The sequence below is a fragment of the Lactuca virosa genome, chromosome 4 (genome assembly GCF_052849685.1).
Source record: "Lactuca virosa cultivar CGN04683 chromosome 4, Lactuca_virosa_CGN04683_v6, whole genome shotgun sequence".
In the NCBI taxonomy this organism is placed as follows: domain Eukaryota; kingdom Viridiplantae; phylum Streptophyta; class Magnoliopsida; order Asterales; family Asteraceae; genus Lactuca; species Lactuca virosa.
The window spans coordinates 63,649,933-63,666,781 of record NC_136429.1 but is presented as its reverse complement, the minus strand read 5'-3'; the positions used below and the strand labels follow the sequence as shown (position 1 = coordinate 63,666,781).

The following is a 16,849-nucleotide window of genomic DNA, read 5'->3' as shown; positions in this document are numbered from 1 at the left end:
ATACTACCTTCCACACCTATCTATACCCTCCTTAAGGACTACCTCGACTCCTCCAAGTCACTCCTTGCCATATAATACTATCCTCATACTATAAGGCGTCCTACGTGCCAAGACATAATCCAGGAACTTCCTAGGGTTCCTTTCCTCACCACTCTCTGCTATCAGCTGCAGAAGGAGCTCTCACTAATACCATCTAACTACACATGAATACAATTACATACTATTGGTACTAGATAATTCTTTGAACGAAAGGTCCCACACTCGAATGGTTGGACGCAGACAAGTGTTGTGCATTAGAGTTAAACCTATCCTTCTAAAATTATCTAATCCCAATAATATGTAACCAAACGCATTCGTCTACTAGTCAACTGGTACTAATAAAATTCCTACAAGAACAAAGCACGCAGCATTCAAGCATCAAGTAATTCAAATCAGAACACAACCTAAACAGGCCATCCTATCAAATAACTGATCTCATACTAGCATGCAAATCCATAAGCTCATACAATAGGCACATAAAGGCATCTGTCCTAGCATTCTATCATGCAATTATGAGCAGATCCTTAGCCCTAATCTAGCATGCAATTCTCACATGATAGCGTAAAACATATAACCTGTATGGGTATTTCGGGAAGACTTACTTGAGCTCGATTGATTGCATGAATTGCACCCCTTTTCTTTTATTTAAATCCCTTAATTGAAATATTTCTTTTTATTAAAATCTACTAAACTGTCGATTTGAGTTCAGGCACACCAGAGAGTATGCCCCGAATCTCTCAAACCAAGGCTCTGATACCAACTTGTAACATCCCAAAATTTCAGATAAAAATTTCATTTTTAATTCATTTCATAACATCCAGTAACCATGTCAAAACAAACAAAAGTATGTCATAGTGTAACAATATCATAGCACAATCCCAAAATCACGTAAATGCGGAAAACATGGGTATATATGGTGCAATCAAGTCGGGTCCTTCCCTTTCGAGCTGGAGGTACCTGAAACATAAATTGAAAATTGTAAGCACAAAGATTATTTATCTCCCCCAAACTACCCCATACCATACACACATAACAGTCAAAAGCATATTGGGTCTATTTCACCCCCTTCGGTATCTTTCAATCATTATTGGGTCTATTTCATCCCTTTCGGTATCTTTCAACTGGTACTGGGTCTATTTCACCCCCTTCGGTATCTTTCAACCCGTATTGGGCCTATTTCACCACTTTCGGTATCTTTCAACCGGTAATGGGTCTATTTCACCCTCCTACAGCTAGCATATAATCATAACAGCAAGAATCGCAGAGACAACAAGCAAGTATAAGCATAACAAGTAATTGCCACGAATATAATCATCATCCTAGAAACATAATCTAGTAGGTCGGCATTGGTGCCTTCGATCCACGAGTAAACTCACATCTCGATCAATAATCAAAAATTGTTGCTCTCACGGTCAGCTACACTGATGCTACAACATACCTAGATAATCATGCAAGGCAAACCTTAAGTCTACCCTTCAAAACCAAGAGTTGACCAAAAGTCAACTATGATCAAAAGTCAACGTCTAAGGTCAAAGGTCAACTTTCCCCTCAACTCACCCTCACGTCGTGACCACCATGGCTCACGTCGTGAGAATGGAATCAACTCGACCCTATTCAACGATTCGAATCATTCACAACTCATCCAACCAGAATCCTCAGATCAGGACAACCACCTTTCTCACGTCGTGAGATTCCTATTTCTCATATCGTGAGATCTGTTCTGACCAATTATGAGCATTAAGCTATTAATCCTTTAAGACATACTTTGGGACTTTCCAAAGCACCTTCCTCGACCCTAAGGAGTATAAAAATCATAGCTTTCAGTCATGCATGTCCAATGCATGACTTGGACACTAACTAGGTCAAAAGAAAGGTAATAAGATTAATACTCATGCTTGGAGTGTAAAACCAACACCAAAACTCAAATCCAAAGCCTCATATACAGAATATGTCTTAATAATCCATAAAGTTGCCAACTTTATGGATCCCATGCATGCTATACAACCCAAACATGCAAAGAAAGCTCTTAAAACCTAGATCTAGCATGCAAAAGGAAAAAAGGTAAGAGCTTTATGACTTATAGAGGTCTAAAAGCTCAACAAGACGAAAAAGGTAGAAGCTAGATTGCCAAAATCAAGCACCACAAGAGCCTTATTCCACTTCAAATGACCAAAAACCACCAAATAAGATCTTCAAGGTCACCAAAAATGGCCAAAGGTCTCAATGAGGTCGAACTTAGGGTTTTCAGGAGGCTAGAAAGTGAGAGAGGTTGAGGATGGGCAACCCTAGCTCTCTTACTCCATTAAATACTCGAAAATTAGGCTTTTAGGTCATCGGGACTGGCTCACGTCATGAGGCCTCATGCTCACGTCATGAGATTCAAGAATGTGGGTCAAATGGTCAATGGTCAGTCACATCTTGACCACTATGGCTCACGTCGTGAGCCTCCTCCACAATGCAAGAATTCAATAAATTAAGTACCTCAAGGATTCAGATGCTACAATGTGATTAATATATTAATTGGAAATATATAATTAATATGTTAATTTGTTATGTAATTAATAAATTAACAAGATATCAATAGTTAAATAATTGATTTATTACTTTATATGGTTAATAAATTAATAAGAAATCAATTAGAATTAATTAGTTGTTAATCATAATTAATCTGGAGTTAATTTGGGATTAATTGGAATTAATTAAAGGTGCAAGGGTGAGTTGTAATTGCTCAATAGTTGAACAAAAGAAGCAATTCTAGAATCCTCCATGGTGTGGACGGTTTGGGAGGCTCCTCTTGGGTTTGTGAAAGCCTCCTGGTTGCATAAAAGGAACAAAATTGAATTATGATTAAATCTATTATTTAATCAATTCACATTCTGCTTTGCTTGCAAGTTACCTAAACTATAAATAGGACCCTAAGGCCATCAATTTTCGTTTATTGCCTTCCTAAGAAGCATAGGAACGAAATTTATTCATCTCTTTCATTCTAGGGTTTCTAGGGTTTTTGGTGTGAGCCATTAGAGACATTAGATTTTTGGTTCTTGCTTTCTAAGGTTTTCAAGAAGGATATTGGTGTGATTATTTGCTACAATAATCAAGAGGTATGTAAATCCTAACTCTATGTAAATTTCAATTATTATAGAGTTCCCTTAGGGTTCTTGATGTTCATAGGTTATTGCTATCAATAGAGAAAACTTAGATTCAAATAGGTTGCATGTAAACTTAAGTGTTAACTTTTTCTGCCACAAGTTTTAATTATAACCTATAAAACCCATTAGTGGTATAAGAGCCATATTTTTCTATTTGATTGTGCATAATAGTGAATAGATCAAAATTAGTGTTTATAGAAATCAAACCCTAATGGCCATAATTTTCTATTTTGCTAGGGTTTCTTGAAACCCTAGCCTCCCTAACCCTATTTTCAAAAATAGGGGAGCTCATTTAGGGTTTTATCTTGTTTCCTTAGTTATTGTTTTAATAGCCTTAAATTAGAATAATTAAAATTGGAAAAACTCATAGTTTTATCTTGTTTCCTTAATTATTGTTTTAATAGCCTTAAAATAAAACAAATAAAATTGGAAAAACCTATGCCCTAATTTTCGAAAATTAGAAGGGTTTGGATTAGGATTAATTTGAATTATTTTATTATTTTTCTAATTAAAATAGTTATTTAATCCCTAGATGATTGAATTAATTCAATTAATTATTTAATTAAAGATAACGAAAAATCACAATTGGTTTAATATTAATTAATTAAAAGGTTTAATTTAGATAGAGTGGGGGGAAGGGAGGGAGAGATGGAGAGATGGAGAGAGAGAGAGAGAGAGAGAGAGAGAGGTAAAAAACGGTTTCATCTTTTTCCCATTGTTGAAGATACAACCATTGTAATTGGTAATTTCCTAGAGAAATGGAAGGCAAAGGTCTTGGAAGATCAAACATCAAGTGGAAGTTTCCTTGCATCTCATTTGAGTAGGCAACATTTAAGAAGGGTGATGAATTAATGATGTCTGGTGGTGTGGGTTTCTTTTGGGTTTTTTTAGTTGATATAGGCCCAATTTTATTTAGCCCCCCCCCCCCCCCCACACACACACACACACACACACACACACACACACACACACACACACATATATATATATATATATATATATATATATATATATATATATATATATATATATATATATATATTCTGCCCTTATTTCATTAAGCACAAATTCGCAGCCACCAACAGGCAAAGGGAAAGAAGCAAAAAAGAAATGGTTTTATCTTTTTCCCTTTTTTAAAGATACACCTGCGGTGATTGGTAAGTTCTACTAGGTCCAATGGTACGCTTTCTTTGATTTTTGGACAACGAAATTCTAACATCACATTGAGGCCTTTATATCATCAAGCTTGATTGTCAAGATCAGCTCTGGAGGCTCAGGAATCATCGTTGACGTTTGCTGCTGGAGAACATCCCCTATTTTGGTGATTCAACTTAAACTTTTTCCTATTTGGTTCCTTACACTTGAAGTAAATTTGTTCCAAGTGTATGATGATTATTGTATGATTATAGTACATATAGATAAGACGTTAGTATTGCTCATATATTGGTGATAGTAGATTTGAAGTGACTCTAGTAGTCACGTTCTTTTCCTCCTTTCTTGATAGGTTTCCACGCTAAAATTATATTTTCTCGTATTGGTTTATTACTTATTTTTTTTTAGGATGATTATATTGGTCATATAAATTTCATTGGGGCTGTTTTGCTGCAAGTGAAAATACCTTATATTTTGCACCCTCAAAGGTTCATTCAAAATGAGAAAGTTTAGTCAAACGAAGTTTAATTGTGCATTGTTATTTACCTTTATGGTTGCATTGTTTTTCCCACCAGAGTTGGAACATCTATTAAACAACCCCATGATTACGATTCTAATGCGTGCATTTGAGATTGGAACTTTGGGCAGAAACAGGAGCTTAGAAACATTGTAGTTCTTTCATAAGAGTAATACCAAAAAGTGATTCCAATGAAAGATTAAAGATTTTGACCATGATTCGCTTCATTCTTTGGATTTTCACAAGTGGGAAGGTTTTCTGATAATTTCATTTCATCAATGGTGGTTGTGGTTCCTTTCTGTATACTGTTGTCTACTGGTATAGCAATTGTGTTATCTTGGGCGGAAACAACCCAATTGGGACTGGTGGCAGGAAAGTAGTGGAGGCTTTTGCAGTATATTCCGAGAATATAGTTTGATCGAGTTCTTCACATATAAGAACTTGTAACATCCTGTTTCGAGACAATCTTAAATTGAAGGTTTGGGAGGTAATCGACCTGATAGAGGTCTCGAGTCTCAAAGTTTGGACCTTAATGAATAAGGTTCTTGGTCTTGGTATTAAGACTTTGGGTTTAGAGTGATATTGGGCTTAAATCAAATTTTTGGTTGTTGGCCCAGGCTTACCACGAAGTGGTAGGATGATGACCATGACATGGTACATTGCTTAACGAAGAACACGTTTTAATTGGTCACCACAACATGGAAAGATGATGACCACGACGTGGTGAACATTGCAACATACTCCTGTGAAATTTAGGGTTTCTTCCATATTTAAAGGCTTAAACTCATGGATTAGGTCATCATCTTCAGCCTCCAACCCTCCAACACGAAACCCTAGCCTCTTTATATGTGTTTTGAGTGTGTGATCCCATTTTATGAAGGTTGAAGGAAGAAGGAGTCTCTCATGTTGCTTGTGTGCTTGGTTCCAGCTTAGATCCATCATCTTCATCACATTTTTGATCATTTGGAGGTATAAAGTTACTATCTTACTCCTTACTTCTATAGATCTATTGTTATGTCATTTTATGAGATTTTTGGTTAAAATTTTCTTGTTATTGGAGTTTGAGTGAACTCTAGAACCGTTGAGTGCATTCTATGGCTTCTGACCATTATGGTGGTTAGAAAGATGGATTGCATGACTTAGTTTGGTGTCCATTCTTTTGTTGCATCTATTAAGAATTTAGGTTTAGAGATCTTGGTTCCTTGTTAATAATGGTTCTCTATTGAACGTCACCCTATATATATATATATATATATATATATATATATATATATATATATATATATATATATATATATAGAGAGAGAGAGAGAGAGAGAGAGAGGAATGATCATTTGAGAAGTTATAGTTTCCCGAGAACCCAAGAACTAAAAGTGGACCACTAAATCAAAAAATGTAATCATCGAGATCAAAGATGGCAATATGGTAAATAAACATAGCTTCAATGGTATATATGGTTTTTTAACAAAATTAATAGGGGTAATATAGGTATACATTTACAAATCCCCAAAACTAATACCACTAATTAGCAGATTGACATTGTGTTATTCATCTCTACCATCCCCTCGATAGTGGATATGCAATCTCTCGCAACAAACCAGATCAGACCACCTCCCTCTGCCTTCTTCCCTCCAACGGCAATCCATGCCTTTGTTAACGACCGCCACCTACATCGGTCATCTATGACCATCCACATAACATTGAACGAGATACCTCCTTCCTTCCTCTTTTCGACACATCGACGTGGAATCCGAAAACCGCCTCCATATATGGATCAACAATCAATCCAGATTTCATAGTTGCTATCACCATTCAATGGAATTCGAAATCCTCTCAAGATCAAGGATTCTTTGTCGTCGATCATTAACGATCCAAAATTCATTATTTTCCTATCTGAATCGATTGTGTTTTGCTTACAGATCTGTTTTAATGCCTGAGTTTCTCCAGCGGCTACAATGAAGATCCTTCATCATCGACATGTCAATTCTCATTATCGAGGATTCATTATCTTCATATTCGGGTATGCTTCATCACCTCCAATGGAAACATACTCCATTGAAGATGTTTTGACTCTAAACCGATCTATCCTCCATTATTATCAATTCTCAGTTCTTCTATGTTGTCTAATAGGAAACCGGACTGAAATGGGAGACATCGACTTTTTATATTCCAAAGGATTCAAATCTGATACTAGAAGTCCCATGAGCGTGCTCGTCGTTCTGTGCCTCTCGAAGTTCAAACCTAACAGGATCGAGCAATCTGTAGTTCTCTCTAGGTAAGTTCTTTATTATCAATTGATGATCTCTATTTTCGTGGTTTCATCAAATTAGGAACATTGATATTTGTGTATTCATTGGATCTTTGATCATCCAAATAAAACATCTACGTTTCGTAACAGAGTTGGTGCTTTCGTATGCATTCTGACATTGGAGATGTTTATTAGGTATGATTTTTTATTTAAGTTCTAATTGTTCACAATTTTTTCTCTGCATTTGATATGCACAAAGTCATAAAGTCATATTTTAGAAGTGTTTGTAACATGAGGAAGTTCAGTACACATATGCATGGATCTCAGGTTTTTTGCAAAAGTGTTCGACCTTATTTGCTTTGGGTGTGTCGTGGGGTCAACATGAAGGTAGGGGGTTGTTAGGTAAACGGTAAAAAAAATATTAACATAATGCTTTGTTTTTATTTTCCATGTGAAATTATTTGTAAGAAACATAATTTACCATATCAAAAGTTTGAAACCAAGGAATTTGAGTTATATATATGGTCTAATAGAATTTTACAAGATAAGCAAATATGACTCTTTTTTCGTTTTATATTGCATGTATCACAAGATAAGTTGATTGACTATTAAGCTTGGTGACTCTTTTTTTTTTTTACCATACATCTGTGAAATGGATCCATCCAATTGGTAATGGTGATCCACCTAAATATTCCTAATGAACAAATCCTAATTAGGATGAGCTAATTGACTATTATGCCATTGTGTTTTGCATTTTTGTAAATACATCATCAGTTGTATATCTTTTATGATAATATCATCATTTATACGCGATTGTTGTGGCTGTTTTCTGTATGTTACATCCTTTTACATTATATTTTTTGTCTTTTAAGGCATTGTACTTTTCAAAATCTACCCCATTATGTTTTCTTACTTACTTTGAAAACTTTGCACTATTATAGCATGAAAATTACTTTATATTTGCATGAAATTGCTATAAATGATTATGACACAAAAATAAATAAAAGGCTTAAATGCAAGAATTCACAACATAGTTCTTTTGTTTATTTTAGGGGAAATGTCATAAAAAAAACCCTTAAGTTTGCAAGTTTTTTGTCGGTTTTACCCAAAGTCATATTTTAGGTCCATTAATGCCTCAAATTTGTAACTTTTTTTTGAATTTTTTTTACCCTTTGTGCAAATTTATCCGATAAATATGATTGTGATCACATGTAACTCATATGTGATTCTTTTGTGATTTACATTTGAATCACATGTAATTCATATGTGACACTTAACTTTTTTTTCCGTGCATTTGGCCATAGTTGTGAATTGTGATGTAATCAGTTGCTTCTTTTTAGGTAACATCAATATGGAAGTGATATTGGCTAGTTGTAAAGGTTCTTGGAAATAGCCCCTCTTAGTTTTGAATTTTTAGTCCATTAATCCCATCAAATCAAACAAGAAACAACTCCTCTATTGGATTCAGTTTACCTAATATGTTACTTTTTAATCGTACCTTTGTTTTTATTCTCATATACACATAACACATGAACGTGATATGTTTCAGCCACCAAAAAATTGGGCTAAAAAGATACGTGATGAATGAATGAATTTGGAGAAAGACTTGTCTGATATGTCTAAAACGGAGCCTTTTTTAATAATAATAATAATAATAATAACATATATTTTACGTATTTGGTCACTTAGTTCATATTATATGTGCATATCTAACAGGTTGTGAGCAAGAATATTATTGTCTTTGATTCTAATGAAAAAGAAGTTGAGTATCAACTACTATCGATAGTAAAGGACTCTATTGCCCTTAAAAACTCCTACATCATTACATATACCGATAAATCAACAAGATTAATTCCCAAGTATTCACTTGAATTACATGTAATTCATATGTGAATCACATGTAATTCACATATGAATTACATATAATTCATATGTAAATAACAAGTGAATCACATATGAATTACATGTGATTCACATGTAAATCACAAGTGAATCACATGTGATTTACATGTAAATCATAAGTGAATCACATATGAATTACATGTGATTCACATGTAAATCACATGTAATTCATATGTGATTCATATATGAATCACATGTAATTTACATGTAAATCACATATGAATTACATGTGATTCACATGTAAATCACGAGTGAATAATGAAATACGTCTATATGCACACACGCATTTTGTGTGAGTTTTCTTGTTAATTATTATTATTATTATTATTATTATTATTATTATTATTTTGTGAATTTCACATTTGAATCTTAAACAATATAATTACATGTGAATATCACATTATATAATCACATGTGAATCTTACATGATATATACATATGTACTTTTGTGAGTGTTCTTGAATTAATAAATTTTTTTTAAAAATTTTCTTGTAGATTTGGAAGAATATTGGAAAATGTTGAAGATGTGAAAAGTGATAAATTGAAGAAAATATAGAAATCTTGACATGAACCATAACTAACATATCATTATAGCATTCTACTTTCCATTATAGCATTATACTATATACTAAACAAACAGTTACCAACATATCATTTATAACATCCTACTTTTTTTGTTTTTCCATTATAGCATTATACTTTTCAACTTAAACTAACAATTACCTGCGATTGTGGTGGTGGATGTGTCATCGGTTGTTCCTGATCGTACATAGACACAACCGTAGAAGGTTTACACCCAATGTCTCTGATATGTCTGCGTCGAACACCCAATATTCTTTTAAAACAATTTTTTTATAACACTTGGTGTTAGACCGCTTGCTTCAGAAGAAGCTTGGGTTTGTTGATGGATCTCTTGGAGTAAAGCCAACTGTATTTTCAAAAATTGATAAACATCATAAAAATTAGATTACTAAATACCCCTTGACGATATAAACATTTATATGAAAATACAAATTTACCACTTACGTATTGTTGCGCGACTGCAGGACTACTAAATACCCCTTGGCGATGGGTATTAGCCTTACGAAATGCTTCGATTCGAGTGATGTCCTATTTAACATTAAAAATTAGATTATTTATACTTTAAATAAACAATTAAATATATCATAACTTGCTTCTTTGAAATAACCATTGTTATACGAGCACGATCCCCCTCTATTTACAACTTGTTGTTTTGCACGTACTTCTTTGTTTGACGCCGAACGCTTTTAAAATTCGGGTGTTTGAAAATATTCGACTGCCTGCGCCTATTTTCCATGTGACATACCCTTGGGGGGTTGTCCAATGCCAATGTGTGACACCAGTCAAATTTTGGTCAAAAATAAATTGATCAATAATCGTAATTGGGATGAACCAAGTGGTAGAGTTTGTAACAAGGTTTCCAAAAACATAAATAACACTGAAATCCGAGTTATAACGAAGAAGTTATGACCAATCGAAAATCCGCGATAACACCGGCAAAACACTGTTTAGTGTAAAAAGCGAATTTTCGATAAAAGGCTTTTTAGCCTTGACAATCTAAATGGAAGTTATAGAATATGTTAAACCGAGAACGTTCATAAAAAGAACGTAAAAATCTGACTTCGTATGAGGAAGTTATGATTTTTCGAAGTTTCGGTTTAGCAGTACACAACTAAAAATTCGAAATATAAATCGATCGATATTTAGCCGACGCAAATTAAACGAGAATCGAAGGTCTCGTCAAAAGTAGCACAACGGTAAAAAGACAGACGAAAACGGACGTCGGATGAAGAAGTTATGAATTTTTAACGGATTTCCTGTCCCGGTCTATTAAAAATAATAATATTAAAAATAAAGTCAAAATTAGCCGACGAAGTCTAAACGAAAGTCGTAGGGTATGATTTTACCTACGCATGCATATAAAGAACGCCAAAACGAAGCTCGTATGCGAAAGTTATGATTTTCGCAAGTTTTTGGCCCAAAAATCAAGAAAAATAGAAAACCGGGCAATTTCGCATGCATACCCTTCGGACACGTCATCCTCGCATGTGTCGGCTGCTGATTGGACCGAAGCCTTGCATGGCACCTTCTGATTCGACCAACTTCGCGGTCCAGTCATCTTCGGACACCCTCGCAGGAGACACACCGCATACACTCCTCGGACACCCCCCTCGCATCGTGCCTTCTTCCTATTGGACCGAAGTCCGGTCCACTCAAAAGCTGCCACGTCCGAAGTTTCACCCCGTGTACTCTTCGCCCATCCGACGCGTGTCCTGCTGACTCGCCTCCGCTGAGCCAGCTGTCCGAACCGAGACCATCTCCTCGCCACCTGTCCGATGACAAAGCTCCTTCGGCCGAACCCTCGCACCCCTATATAAAGGGTACGAGCCTTCTCGGATTCGAAGGATTTTTCACCCCAAAATTTACCAAATTTCACATTTTCACCCCCTCGACTTTCTCACGACCCCCCAAGGCCCCGGTATCGTATCTAAAGCCCGAAGCAAGCCCCGGAGCCCCGGAATTCTCAAGAAGTTATCCTCTCTCCAGTCGAAACTCTGCCCGGTTTGAGCCGGTTTCTCATCAAATAAACTCTTTCCGGTAAACGAAAGGCTGCCCGAATCACCGCTTATCAAAATGAGTTCATACCCCCGTAATTTCATAATTTCTACTGTTTTAGGGGGGGAGGGGGGAATACAATCATAACACAAGAACTTTGTGTTATAAAATCATGATTTCAAATCATGATAAAACAACATTAAATCATTAAAAATACTCAAAACATTAAACTCTTTTATCATCTTATATTTTTCCCCAAAATTCATGTTTGTGTATATATATATATATATATATATATATATATATATATATATATATATAACTAAGATTTAAAAGGCTTAGGACAGATAGCTCATTCCGGATCATTTTCCTTGTTTGGATGTGGGCTTATAGTACCGGTTATTTGTCCGAGTGTCGTTTAAATTTTACTTATATATAAAATTGTATATGTATATAAATATAATAGTTATTTCATCAGTTTAACTACCTTTGTAACATGTTGAGCAAGGGAATACATGCAAACATGGTTAAATACACATTCAGAAAGTACATATAAATTATAATAGGTATAATTTATACATAGAACAATAATTCATGATTCAAGTATACTAGAATACACAGTCTTACAAGAAACAAGGGTTTTAATACAAAACAAATCAAGGGTTTACACTTATCCAATACATGTTAGAAATTCTAATTCAAGAACATACTGTCAATCATTTATTTCAGAATGATTAGGTTTTGATTCAAGAACATACTGTCAATCATTTATTTCAGAATGATTGGGTTTTTCATAAATAATACACATGTAACGTTTATATGCTTTTTATGAGTCACTAAGTTCAGGTTGTTTAATTCATTTTAGACAACATAGGAAAAGCCCTGACATTATAACTAGAATATCCAGCCGGGGATCGAAACAAGTTGTGTGTAGATCTATATCGGGATTGACAACCCCGCACTCAGGCTGCTAGCTACAGTCAGGCATACACGCCGATGAGTGGCAATTGTTATCACCAGTTTAAACGCCCACAAAGCATTTGTTTCAGGCCATCCGTCATAGTATGGTTATAATAACGCATTAAAAAGATATTAACAATACGTTAGTGTATAAACAACTAAACGAAAGTACACCTTCAAAGTACCAGTTTAAGGAATACAAAATACAATGGTTCAATTCAGTTTTCAATAATAGCTGGTGGAGCCAGGCACACTCTCATTTACAAGCTTTCATAAAGGAATACAAATACAAAATCACTTATACAAAGGAAACGGTTTATGGGATTAAACCACTTATCAAATGAAACTTAGTCATTCAATCTTTGTAAACTAGTATAACATAAAAGACCTTTAGTGGTAAATTCTATAATTCCTTAGTTATTACATCAGAGTTGTACATAAGTAATATCCGATTGACAGTGAAATGTGTGACTTCCGCCTTACTTCATGTTCCTTGTTTGGTTGTGGGCTTAGGGCAGATACACCCATTTGACTGTCCATTCGATATTGGGTTATATATAATCAGTATAAACTAAGTAATTACAGAGGGAAACTATTGAGGTTATCAGTTAATCACCTCAGGAAATATAGGATTTCCTGGAGAAACTAGTGAACTTATCCAAAGAACTTAGGGTATACTTAACAAAACTAAAATACTTATGAACTCACCAGCTTAAATGTTGATCTACTCTTTCCAAATAACTTGTATTCTCAGGAATCCAGTAGACAGGTACACTCCCGAAGCTTTTGAGAAGACTACCTAGTACCATACCGCGACTCTTGTCTTCTACCGTACCTACTTTAGTGTTTGAATATGTAATGTTTAAACACTTATGTAAAACTTATACTTATTAATGCAATGGTTGTTTGTACTTTGATTACTATATTGCATGTGTTGTGATACTTACCTGAAGTCCTCCGCCCCCGAACGTTTCCGCCGTTCCGGTTTGGGGGTGCGACAGATTGGTATCAGAGCAGTGTTTATAGTGAACTCAGTATATCAGTCATAAAAGATATACAACTATAAACCGATTGGAATAAAAACACTCTGACCAAGAGTTATACTTTAAAAATATATCAATATTTTATAAAAGTATAAGTACATGCAGAGTATATATACCAGAATGAGTATCACAAGAAGAACAAAACAAAAGTATTTGGATGTTGGACATTGCAGTTAAACCTAGACAGTGACGTAATCATATCTGGGATAAATATAGCCTGATCAACTATATTCATCCGAGATATGACCAACACGTGTTTGGGGAGTGATTGTAGTGTTGCAACTGGTCTAAAACTTACCTAAGTACCAGAATAATTCTAGAACCAAACATAAAGACTAAAATACTATGGGAGTATTTTAAGATGCTATAACAAGAAAACTGAAAACTTGTCAAATTCTTATATCTAGAAGTCCAAGAATCAAACTCATAATTAAAATGACATGGAGGTATTTTATATACCTTTGGGGAAATGTTAAAAAGATCTTTTATGATAAGTCTATAATTACTAAGTGGATACGTTAAGGTTATATATAGCCGAGATTTTATAGACTTAGAATATGTGATTTTCACTCTACGTCCTTTTCCTTGTTTGGATGTGGTTTTAGAGTAGGATTACTTATTCAAAGGTCTATTTGATCTGGATTATATATAATCGGTACACACCATGTGATTATAGAAGGACCAGAAAGAATCACCTTCGTAAAAATTTAAATTTTCTCATAGATTCTTTAGACATTCCCATTCTCGTATACACCCGTTAGATAAACATAGTTACTCCGGCAATCAATAGAAGAGTCAAGGAGGATCCAACAGAATTTCATTAGGAGAATCCCAAGAAAGAAACATATAAGAAGTACATAAACTATAGAAATCATTTAGTGCCCTTACCCTATTAAGAACACCAATGAGAGATTTGCATAAACTTCCGAGATTCAAAATCTTCATTACGGAGTAATTGGGATCAGTGTCAGAATCGGAAGTAAGACAGCTCAGGAATTCAATATATCTACAGAGGAGAAGGACGCCCTATAGATACCAGGAGGAAACAAATCATTACCACCCAGAATAGAACAGAGAACAAAGGAAAACCACACATGATTCATGTGAAGCATTTGAGCACCTTTTCATCTAAGTAATAACTAGTAAATCGATTCAACCTAGTGAGTTAGTGATTTCATTACTCACATTAGGTTTTGAGCTTATCCTCTTTTCCGGTCACAGCTAATAACAATAAATCAGATCACGGAATCTTAATTGATAGTGATTATTTCTCAAATTCATAAGTCTATTTTATGTAGACACTGTTATGAATTATTTTCGAATATTTTTGAAAATTGGGAAACGATATCCACCAAACGAAGGTAACTTAGTTCGGATGATACTCGGTTCATAACCACTCTAGAAACTTATTTTTGTTCCTTACCAGGACTGCATCATAGGGATGCAGGTCGAATCATTAAGAACAATATAACGAAACGAAAGATTTATACATAGATACAAATGGTTAGAATACATCTAGAGACAACTATCGTCGCTCATGAGCTCATTTTCTTATCATGTAACAGAATCATGCCTTCAAAGAAATGTAACCAACCCACCAGTGAAACACCAATCCTTCATATAGATGCGGCTACGTTTCAAGTTGCGGTCACAGCAGCTGTAACAGCTGTCCTGGCATACCTTAATGCTAACAATGCAAATGTTAGTAGTAATGCTATCGGTAACCCCGATCGTGGTGATGGCCAAATACAGCAACGAGCACCTACTTGTAAGAACACCTTGAACCTTAAGCCTAATATCCTTAAACGAAAGTTCGAGAACAAGAAAGGGAGTTGTTCAACTCAAGAACCTAACAGAGGGCAACGAACTGGGGCAGTCAATACCCCCATCAAACCTGTTATTTTAGCACCAACCAAGCCGTACTTAGGAAACCTCCCACACTACAGCAAGTGCAACTACCATCATCGTGGAGTTTTCCGAAAGCTGTATTGCAATAGATGCAACTTGAAGAGGCATACCGCCCGCTTCTGTAGAACTCCGGTTGAGTTCATCACTTCAACTGCCAAAGTTGGAACCATTCCCATATGTCACCTTTGTGGTGAAATAGGACATTACAAGAGGGATTGTCCAACAGAGAAGAACGACGGGGGAGCAGGAGGATTTTGACCCCAATACATGGGAAAGCATCAAAGAACCCTGCTATATTTTGGCACGCTTCCAAACCCCGATAACTAGCTATAATTATGATTACTCTTCCGTTCAAATTAAATCACAACAATTATATAAAATTTGAAACCCTAACAGGTAAGCTATGATGACTTAGTGTATACATAAGGGTCATTTATAATTAAGATTTGTAGACTTAGAGTGAGTAATCCCGCCTCATTTCCTGTTCCTTGTTTGGTTGTGGATTTAGGGCAGGGTTACTCAGTCAAAGGTCTTACCAATCTTAATTATACATGACTTGTATACACCAAGCGATTATAGAGAGACCTAGTAAGGATCGTTTCATGAAAGTTTATAATTTCAAATTATCAGAACCCTTGTATTGGTAGTACCCGCCAATTTCGAATCAAAAAGGGGTTCGTAGTGATAATAACAGAATAAAACTAGAAGCGCTGAAAACTTAGGTACATAGGATATCATCCTAGTAATCATTCCTCCCAGAACGTCTTAATATCTATTTCGTCGAGAAAATTATGGCATCCTCATTCGACATGGTTTGGCCTGGCCCTTACCATGTGAAAATTTTTATGCTATATAAGAGAAAATTTTCATTAATCAGCTGTAAGATGAAATTCTTCCAATCATTAACGTAAAACCCTTAGGTTGTCTCTCGTTTCAAAACTTCAGAAGTACCGATGCGAAGAGTACCACGCCATTCTAGCCTACTCAGTAGACAGGAAACTTCAAACGAAAAGCACCGAAGTAGTCTTAGAAGTCAGTAACTACCGAAGTACCTCAATAGATCTCGTAGGAAAATCATTGTACCGCAGGTCAAGTTCAAGAATAGAGACTAAGAACTCATTAAGTTAATCTATCGCTGCTAAGTGTATACACGAGGGTGGTATATAAGTTAGACTTAACAAGATTAAGGATGTATGATTCCGCCCTATCTCCTGTTCCTTGTTTGGTTGTGGACCTGGGGCAGAGTCACCCATCCGAACGTTTTGTGAAATCTAAATTATATACGACTTGTATACACGAGGTAATGGTGGATGAGCCAAGTATGAGTCTGATCATGAACTTCAGAGCAAAAGCC

The 16,849-nt window shown here is 35.3% G+C and overlaps 1 long non-coding RNA gene across 3 annotated transcripts; it reads left to right on the top strand.

The window, feature by feature from the left end:
• The first annotated feature begins 6,367 nt into the window (after positions 1-6,367).
• On the top strand, positions 6,368-9,687 carry LOC145104933 (uncharacterized). Of its 3 annotated transcripts, none has more exons than XR_013707191.1 (4): positions 6,368-6,877; positions 6,988-7,132; positions 7,256-7,300; positions 9,503-9,687. It is a non-coding gene; the product is annotated as an uncharacterized LOC145104933 (long non-coding RNA). The 3 variants fall into 3 exon arrangements; XR_013707193.1 differs by lacking the exon at positions 9,503-9,687 and adding an exon at positions 8,446-8,958; XR_013707192.1 differs by lacking the exon at positions 9,503-9,687 and adding an exon at positions 7,433-8,437.
• The last annotated feature ends 7,162 nt before the right edge of the window (positions 9,688-16,849 follow it).